The following is a 10,165-nucleotide window of genomic DNA, read 5'->3' as shown; positions in this document are numbered from 1 at the left end:
TATAATGCAATGAGTCTATTAAAAGTTTCAAGAAGCAAGCTGCAGAGTGAAGAGATTGGATTCCAGCTTCATAAAATACGATGCCTCTGTCTTTTGCCATCATTAAAATGAGATGGGCCTGAAGCAAATGGAGGAACCGAATGAAAACTGATGGGATGAGAGAAGCCAGGGCTGGGCTGGCAATAGACAATGGCAAGGAGAAGGGAAGGAGAGCATCCTTGTATCTCATAATATCCAGGGGCCATGTTCCGTGAGGAAGTAATTCGCTACGGGCTCTCAGGAGGCACGGGCCCAGACTGAGAACAAATATATTCAAATATCCAAGAGAAATAATTCTAGGTTTATTCAAAACAGTACAAATGCAACCATCAAAGTCTTCTAAGAAAACATGATAGAGTATTTTTCCAGGACAGGCTTTCCTGCATCACCTCGACCTGCAATTTTATCTCCTAGATGAAAATCTAATGCTGCCCCAAATATTACTGAATGAGACAGTGTGTCATTTGAATGAAATTGTCTGATTACTGCAACTCATGAAAAGGCACATATCATGCTTGCAACTGGTAGAGAAGTTGAAGAAGTAAGCAGTAAGCTGCATGTTCTTACAATGACACAATGTCACATTGTATTTAAGGTACTAAACGCATCGTCTATGATGAAACTGCTGATGTTGTTACATAAAGCTTCTCTTTAAACTTTTCTGTGATCACATGTTAATGTCCAGCTGTCTATATTAGAGCAAAAACCTCATTAATTAAAAGGAATTTCTCTTACTTATTAATTTTTGTGTATATTTCCCTAGGATGTGGCATAGGACCTTACCCAGAATGGGTGTCTAGTAAATATCTGTTCATTAATAGGCAGTGAAAAATTTAGAAATAGGTAACGTTGTAGCTACAAGCTAAGAGGAATACATATTCATTATTTTGTTTTTGAAACAAATGTTTCAAGCAATCTAAATGTAGAATATGATTTATACTAATAAACTTTCAAACATTCTTCATGGGAACCCCTGCTGTTCTAATCAAGAAACCCAGCAGCATTAAGAAAGAAAAAAAATAATTAAAGTTCTAGTGTAAACTTTACATTAGATGTAAAGTTTGTCCCTGGTGTAAACTTTATCCCTGAGGGTTTCTTCTGTCATTTAATCTAATTATACCCAGGAGTCTTAGGACCCTATTAAAAGTTTGACTAATGAAGAGAGGACAGTAATCTACATCCTCAAACTATTTTCCAAGCAAAAAACAGGGAGATGAAAAGAGATTAAGCTGAGCTAGGCTACCACTAAGATATCTGATGAAGGGGTTCATCATTTTCATTTAACTCCCCTCTAATCACTGCATGTATTTGCCTATATGTCCTGTAGGTTTTCATTTCATTTCCATTTTTCTATATAAAAATATCTGATGTACTGAGAAAATTACCAAGCACAGCTTTACTTTGAATCAATGTTGTTTTATTTTACAGTTTCTAAAGCTATTAAAAACCATCCACAGGCTTTTCAATAAAGCAAGACTGAAATAAAATGTTAAGACAGCAAAATTCCCCATTTATTTCGTATGCATGCATTTATTCATTCATTTTAACTGTATTTTCCTTTTCACCAAAAGATGTCCCAAGGAGACCTCAAGCATCTCAGAAAAAGTGTAGTGCCACAATCTACACTCGTGTTACAGTGACCTCCCTCAGAAGCTAGAATTAAAGAAAGTATTTGTCTGAACCACTGACAGGTAAAGCTGTAAGATCTTAAACGTCCTAAATGGATTAATTTATTGCTCCTCTGCCACAATAGATAAGTGACATGAAAACAATATATAAATCTGAGGTGGAAAAATGGGACAAGCTTTGGAAAGGGACTCCAAGATTACCTCCAGGTCAATCTAGCAGGAAGAAGAGATATCTCTACCTTCCAATGACAGTTAGAATGCGAGGCATGAAACGTTCTGTCAGGTGCAAATCAAAAAAATCTGTGCCACCTATGATCACAGATAAATCAGTGCATACATGTGAAGGTCATAGCTGTCCATAAAAAAGGGAAAAAGAAGGAATATGTAATGAGCTGAGCCACTTATTATGCTAAGACTGCTACCAGGACCGCTACATAATTGTTAATGGCACTCTGGAAAAATACTCAGGATATTTTATAGATAACAATGTTGGAATTCGGAGAGATTAAATCAGGCAGCTGATAAAGATATGGAATTTAAATTCAGGTCTATTTCACAAGTCTGCTTTTTCCTCTAAGCTAGTGGGCACCAGGATGTTGAGATTTCACACATGACTGAAATTGGGTAGGATACTATTCCCCAAAATAACAGGGACAATGTAAGATAGTGATAAGTTTTTTCCAAAAAAAAAAAAAATAGGAATTAGTGATAATAAATACATGAGCTACCATCAAATATCATTGTATTTTAAGGTCTTTGTCCTTAAAATATATGTTGCCTTTTTCCTTCTTGCAATACTGAAGTTTCTGTTTTCCTTCTTACATTTGTTTTTGATACATTTCTCAAAAATACACCATTTACACACAAGAATTTGGAAATCCCTCTCATAACATAAATATATGAGAACTCTGTTCAAAAGAAAAGTAGTTCAGTACTTACAGGGATGGCTTAATCAACCTTTCATTAAGCCATTTATCACAGAACCAGGTAGGATTGAGATAAGGTGAGTTCTAAAACTTTCCTCTAATTTTCTTCCAAATATCCGTGTGTGTGTGTATGTGTGTGTGTGTACTATACATAAACCCATACATGATAAGTGTGAACATGTAATTACATTAACTGTAAGCCATAACTCACTGTCTCTCTCTCTCTCTCTCTCTCTCTCTCTCTCTCTCTCTCTCACACACACACACACACACACACACACACACACACACATTATATATAAACATAATAAAGGAGAAAATGATTAAGATCCAAAAAAATCTGCAAAAATACTGTTCAGTATTGGCTGGATGGACTACTCGTATCGCTTCTGTAAATATTTAAAAATAAAGGTAGCTGTAACACAAACCCTAAAAGACCCATACACCCAATGAGACCAAGAATAGTTCCTGTGACATCCTACCTTCATCCGTTTAGTCCTTCCTGTAAACCCACACATCAAGCTCGGGGCCTTTACTCAACAAAATCGTTAAGTGTTGTTATGTTTCCACGTGACATTCTCATACCAGCATGAACATCTCTGACCAGTTCGTCGGCTGCCTGTGGTTACAGCTACACTAGAATTCTAATAGCACTTGTACTTTCTGTACAACAAAGAAGTTTTGTAAATAAATCTTAACGTTGTAAAATATATATGCGAAATTATGCTTAGGCTTACTGTAGCTGGGTATACATTTCAAGTTATCACATTTAATTTTTCCCAAATAACTTTAAATCATCTGACACAAAACTGTTAGGCCATTTAATGACAGATGAAATACTAGATTTCTTTACAAACCATATTTATGTTAAATGTGTGACAGTGAAAGAAATACAAAAGTAAAATCCCTGATGCATGTTTTTCACTCAAAATTGAACGATTCATATTTTTTTACAATTTTTAACATTCATTTATTTTTGAGAGACAGAAACAGAGTGAGAGTGGGGGAGGGGCAGAGAGAGAGGGAGACGCAGAATCGGAAGCAGGCTCCAGGCTCAGAGAGGCCGGCACAGAGCCCGACGCGGGGCTTGATCTCATTAGTAGCGAGATCATGACCTGAGCCGAAGTCATGACCAACTGAGCCACCCAGGCGCCCCATGAGCTATTCATATTTTTGAACAGAACTTCCTCTAAAATTTCCCCTAACATGAAATCAAACTAAGGACAGGATGATTATTGTTTTACCTGCTGCATTTAGAAATATTAAATTCTCTGAGTTTGCCTTACTCTTACAAAGAGTAAGTCATTGCCTTACTCTTAGGAGAAAGTCTTTCTTGGTAGTCGTAAATGTCTTCCTCCTCTTCCTTCACATTCAATCCCAACGTACCCACAGGACACAGAAAACTCTCATAAATCCTGTGCAGAGAGCATCACAGATGTTGAAATTCTTATCTGGTTCTTTTTTTGTCATTAACACACACACACACACACACTATGCAGCTATGACTAACCTGCATAAAGCAGAGTGGACAGTAGGAATACACCACAGGTGAGGCCACCAGAGGCCACTTCCTGGCAGGGACAGATCACATATCCCCCATGTAGGAAGCAGATGACACTCTGGTGGCACAGGGCTGAGTCAAACCACAAAACTTACAGGGGAAGAGAGAAAACTCTACCTGAAACCCTATCAACATACTACAGTCAGGAGGAAAGAAATATTATTTTCAAAGAAATGCCAGTGAGCTATCTCTAAATAGGTCCTACTCCAACTATTTTTCACCATTTCCACAAGAATTGCTCAATATAAGTGTATTGTCATTTTTTCCCTTTGTTGGTCAAATTCATTTGGCAATTTTCTCTTAAGAATTCTAGACACCGATCACAAGCTGATAACACAAATACTTTTAGATATTTCAAAAACCACAGAGATTGCGTGGCAAAACTAAACGAAAATTAAAATGGTAGAAAAAATACAAGAGGAGGAAGAAAAAAACTAAAGACAATATGATGGTTGAAATAGGAATGCAGTATTTAGTATTTTAAACCGCTGAGCGTCAACCCTATTGACAACGCAAAATGCATCCAATTATTTTTGTTTTCTCAAAATACATTTAATTTACTATTATTTATTTTTTTTTAAATTTTTAATGTTTGTTTATTTTTGAGAGAGAAAGACAGAGTGTGAGTGGGGAGGGGCAGAGAGAGAGGGAGACACAGGATCCGAAGCAGGCTCTGGGCTCCAAGCCGTCAGCACAGAGCCCTATGCGGGGCTCAAACTCACGGACCGCGAGATCATGACCTGAGCCGAAGTCAGACGCTTAACCGACTGAGCCACCCAGGCGCCCCATAACTGCTCTCCCTTTGAAGACAGACTCCCCTTCTGATTCCCTTGACCAAGAGAATGCAGCTGACGTGACAGCCGGGACGCTTGGGGTTAGGTCCCAAAGATCCCTGCAGATCTCCAGTCCTCCTGACATGTGCACTCGGGGGAGCCAGCACCTTGTGGGCGACCCGCCGCCCTGGTATGCCCGTGTAGTGAGGAAGCAGAGGCCACCAGGTGAGGCGACCCGGCCCCAGCCGTGCAGCCAACCAGCCGTCCAGCTGTGTGTGTGGATGTGTCAGCTGGGAAGCCATCTGGTCATCCCAGCCCTAGGGTCATGACATGAGTGAGAAAGGGAAATCCAGACGAAAGCCAGACGGAGAACACAGCCTCATGCGAACCATTCCAGAGATTCCCAGCTGTCTCCGGCACCTTCCCTGAGACTCCAGTCGTCCCTGAGCAGAAATGGAACAAACTGTCCCTGCTAAGCCCTGCCCAATTCCTGACAAGGACAACTGTGGGCTTAATAAAGTGGATGTTGTTTTATGCCACAAGCTCTGGGGTGGTTTGTGACACAGCGATCGGCAGCTGAAGCAGAGCTGGTCTGCGAGACGGCCGGGGGTCACAGTGTCATGGCCTCGTTCCCGCCACCCCCCACCCCCCCACCGCCCAGGTGTCTGAGCTCATTCTCAGAGCGATGGGGGATTGAAAAGGAGCTCAGTCTTGAGAGGGAAAGAACGCAGGAGGCTGTCCACTGGACAGAGGCACTGAGCTGGTGCCAGAGTGCACAACGCACATCAGCCGTACAAGTTTCCGCTTTCGAAAGCTGACCCTTTGGGGATGACCCAGAGAGTCCTTCCTGCAGGGATTGGGGGGAGAAGATATAAGGGCTTTGAAAGCTGACCTTTTGGGGATGACCCAGAGAGTCCTTCCTGCAGGGATGGAAGGAGATATAAGGGCTTCGAAAGCTGACCCTTTGGGGATGACCCAGAGAGTCCTTCCTGCAGGGATGGGGGGCAGATACAAGGGCTTCGAAAGCTGACCCTTTGGGGATGACCCAGAGAGTCCTTCCTGCAGGGATGGGGGGGCAGATATAAGAGCTTCGAAAGCTGACCCTTTGGGGATGACCAAGGAGTCCCCCCTGCAGGGACAGGGGGCGGTGTAAGGGCTCTGAAAGTTGACCCTTTGGGGATGACCAGAGAGTTCTCCCTGCAGGGATGGGGTGGGTGGTGGGGGGGAGTCTTCCCTGCAGGGACGGTGGGAGGCGGAGGTGTAAAGGCAGATCCCAGCACAGGGAGGTGAGGGGACGGAGGGAGAGTGAGACGGGGATGCCTTTGGAGGAGGCGGAATTTGTGGAGTCCGGCTTGGAGGGGGGGGGGGGAATGGCAGCAGGAGTTAAAGACGGTAAAAACAGAAGGAAGGATGAGTAAATGTGGGGGTGAACTGGTGAAACGAAAGAGACCTTTGGGAGACTAATGGTTAGAACACAAACCATTACTTTCAGATATTTAACCTGTTCGGCACATTGATTAGAAATGGATGAGAACCAGAAGGGCTGAAAGTATGAAACAAAATCAAATGACAGTAAAACAGCACGGGGTCACACTCATTTCACCCACCCCACATCACTTGGAAGCCTCAATGACTACAGCTACAATACGCTTGCTGAGGAAGCAGTATCTCATCAGGGCAGAGCAGTACTGTTTTCTTCAGCACACGTCCAGATTACCCATACTACCGATTTCCGTTACTACTACTAACCAACACATATTCTCTAATAAGACTGGCAAGAAACAGAAGTCTAATGTGTTCACAGATAGCAGGCAGTTTAAGTGAACTTTGTTGATATCCATTTAAAAATACTTTGGGGGCGCCCAGGTGGCTCAGCCGGTTAAGCGTCCGGCTTCGTCTCAGGTCACGATCTCACAGTTCGTGAGTTCGAGCCCCATGTCGGGCTCTGTGCTGACAGCTGGGAGCCTGAAGCCTGCTTCAGATTCTGTGTGTGTCTCTCTCTCTGCCCCTCCCCAGTCATTCATTCATTCTCTCTCTCTCTGTCTCTCAAAAAGAAATAAACGTTATTTTTTTTAATACTTTAAAATTGGGGCCGCCGGGTGGCTCAGTTGGTTAAGTGTTTGACTTTTGATTTGGCTCAGGTCAGTATCTCATGGGCGTGACCCCCACACGGGGCTCTGTGCTGACAGCGCAGAGCCTGCTTGGGGTGTCTCTCTCTCTCTCTCTCTCTCCCTCTCTCCCCGCTCCTCCCTCTCCTCTCAAAATAAATAAACATTTCAAAAATACTTTAAAATTATATGACAAAAACCATAAAATTGTGGCTTTAAGAAAATCAATATAGGGCACTTGGATGGCTCAGTAGGTTAAGCGTCCGACTTCCGCTCAGGTCATAATCTCAACGATTTGTAGGTTCAAGCCCCACATCTGGAGCCTGCTTCAGATTCTGTGTCTCCCTCTCTCCCTGCCCCTCCCATACTCATGCTCTGTCTCTCTGTGTCTCTCAATAATAAACATTAAAAAATTAAAAAAAAAAAAAAAAGAAAATCAATACAACATAACTAAAAATTCAAAATCAAGTATTTCTGAGATCAACTAAACATCATAGCATACTTTCCTTCTAATTGCTGCAGTTCGGGTTCTGTGTAAGAGACGTGCACTTAGAACAGAAGGAGTCTGTCTGAAGTACTAGAAGCTGGATGTCAGGAACTACACCGGAGGGACAGTGAGGGGAGGGAGGGGAAGAGAAGTCCCTTTTCTCTCCCCTTCTCTCTTTTCTTGTCCTTTCTCTTTTCTTTGCTCTTTTCTTTGCTCTTTTCTTTTCCTCTCCTCTCTCCTCTTTATTTGCTTTGCTTTTCTTTCCTTTTCTCTGTTTTACTTTGCCTTTTAATTTAGCCCAGATGTCTGTCTGTCCCAGTCTGGATGCACTCACTGTCTTGGTGGAGTTTCCTTAGGATCTGAAACGATGTTGTTTCCGGCCTGAATAGGTGGACTAAGGGATCTGGGTGCAAAATAATCACCTCTTTGATTATTAATGCTGTCATTGAGGGGACAAAGGGAAGACTTGGTTTAGCAGGGTCAGTTATTGGGTTGTCCTCATTGTTGATTGGTACAGTAGCGACAGAAGAGCATAGACAGCAGTTGATCAAGACTCTATTATTTGAATCATTACTGGGGAAGGGGGGTCCAGAGGGAAAGGGACTGTATTAATTTAGGGGGCTCTGTACCTCCCTCAATCATCTTGTTATATTTGCCCTATGGTCTCTTTGAGTCCTGGCCCATTACATTGATACATACAAATTCATATCTATTTTCCTTTTCTTGTTTTATAGATGTATCAAAACTTTTCTCAATCTCAATGCCTAGGGCAATTTCTGTAACGTATGAGAGAGAGAAAGAGAGAACAACCAAAAGAAGGAGTGTACTCCTAATATAGTCTCCCTACCATCACGTCATATTTCTATCTTCCATTTTTGGGTTGTGAAAATGATGTGAGGTGCAGCTCAATTTGTCACTTCTCATCCAAGGATATGCTAGTGATATGTTTAAAAAAAGCTAGGAGAACTGTTTTCTATGCATAAAATTTCTCACCATTGTAATTTGTGGCTGGGGATGTGTGGTTTCATTGGGAAGGCGCCACCTTCTGGGGGTGACAGTAAGCGCCCAGTCCTGTCAGCACAAAGGTCCTGGGCACAAAGGTCCCCGCCCCATTCTTGGAATGCTCCTGCAAGTAGTGATTATGTTGCCAAGTGTCTACATATAAGCATGCTAATTTTATACAGAATTACGATTATTTAACATTTTTAAAGACGTCTTTGGCCCTGCTGTCTTTTAATCCATTTCACTAAATCTGTTCTCAGTAAAAGAAGAAATGTATATCTAGTGTATACTCACTTGGAGAAAAAAAAAAAGCTAAACAAAACAAACTAAAAAGAAAACAAAAATAAGAAGGTTTTCTTCAATTCCACGGAAATTCTTACTGTCTATATCACCTTATCTTCTTTTGTTTTCCATGTTTCAAGAATGATTGCCTCTCCTAAGATATACGCCTTGACGTACAGGTTTGTAAATATAATAAAAAATGACATATGATCTTCCCTCCAATATTTGAGACAAAAGGTTTTATAATGAATCCTGTGTTCTCTGGAGGCCCAGTTACATTATAATGTCTTGGCACATTTTAAGACAAGGAAAATCCTGGCACAAATCTCATTTATAAAAGACAGAGCCACAAAATAACAGACACCTGATTAATATTTGAGACACAACGGCTCACAACCTGCCAGCGGCTGTCAGCGTGCACAAACAACAGTGTCCCAGTCCCCTTCATGGTGCCATACTTCAAAACACCGAAATTCCTCTCTTTGTCTTTTATAGCCATTATGAAAATAGAAGCTATTTATAGCAAATTATTAGGACACTAGGTTTAGCCACAGACTCTTTCATCTGTAGGAATGAATCCCATTGCTAAATTCAATTCAGCTGCCCATTCCTTACTCTTTCGATTACTGTTGGCAACATCAATTTTGTGGTTCCCTGACGCTGCTTACAATCACGGGCATTATACGCTTTTTGCAAAGGCTCTACAGAATCCATCGTAATATTTCATGAAATGTGTAACTCATCTTTGGGTCTCATGACAGATTAATTAATTCCACAAATGCTAATTTTACAATTTAAGAGAAAACACTACAGCCTTTACCATCACCTTGTAAAAAAGTATTTAGTGCGATGTTCTCAGAAAAAGTTAACATTATTGAAAGTGAGACACTCAGATTATAACAGTATACTTTCAATCTGGGGAGATCGTGAAAAGATATATGAATAAAAAAAAAAGATTGGAAAATTAACCACTACCAACATGGTTTTCAAATGTTCAGTTTTCCGTGTTTTCTAATTTTCTATAACGAGGATGTATTCCCTGTGAAATCAAAGAGAAACACTGCTATCCTTAAAAGATATTTATGAATGCTGACTTCTGGTTTTTCACATTAAATAACTTTACACCTGAAGCTCTCCTTAAAAACTCATGTAAAGGAAAAAAAAGTAGTTACCCATATGTGTAAACACTAGATTTTAGAGCAAACGCATTAAAAAAAAATACTTATTCTGTTTACCCCAAACTTCTTCAGAAGAGACTTAACTACTTTAGAGCAGCAAATAATTCTTTCTTAAGTTAACAGAGAAGATTTGGTAGATTTCAATCCTGAAATATATACATAAACAAGGAAAATGTTTACA

Source organism: Herpailurus yagouaroundi, unplaced genomic scaffold (assembly GCF_014898765.1).
Source record: "Herpailurus yagouaroundi ecotype Mexico unplaced genomic scaffold, PumYag 211, whole genome shotgun sequence".
Classification (NCBI taxonomy): Eukaryota; Metazoa; Chordata; class Mammalia; order Carnivora; family Felidae; genus Herpailurus; species Herpailurus yagouaroundi.
This window is presented reverse-complemented; position numbering follows the sequence as displayed.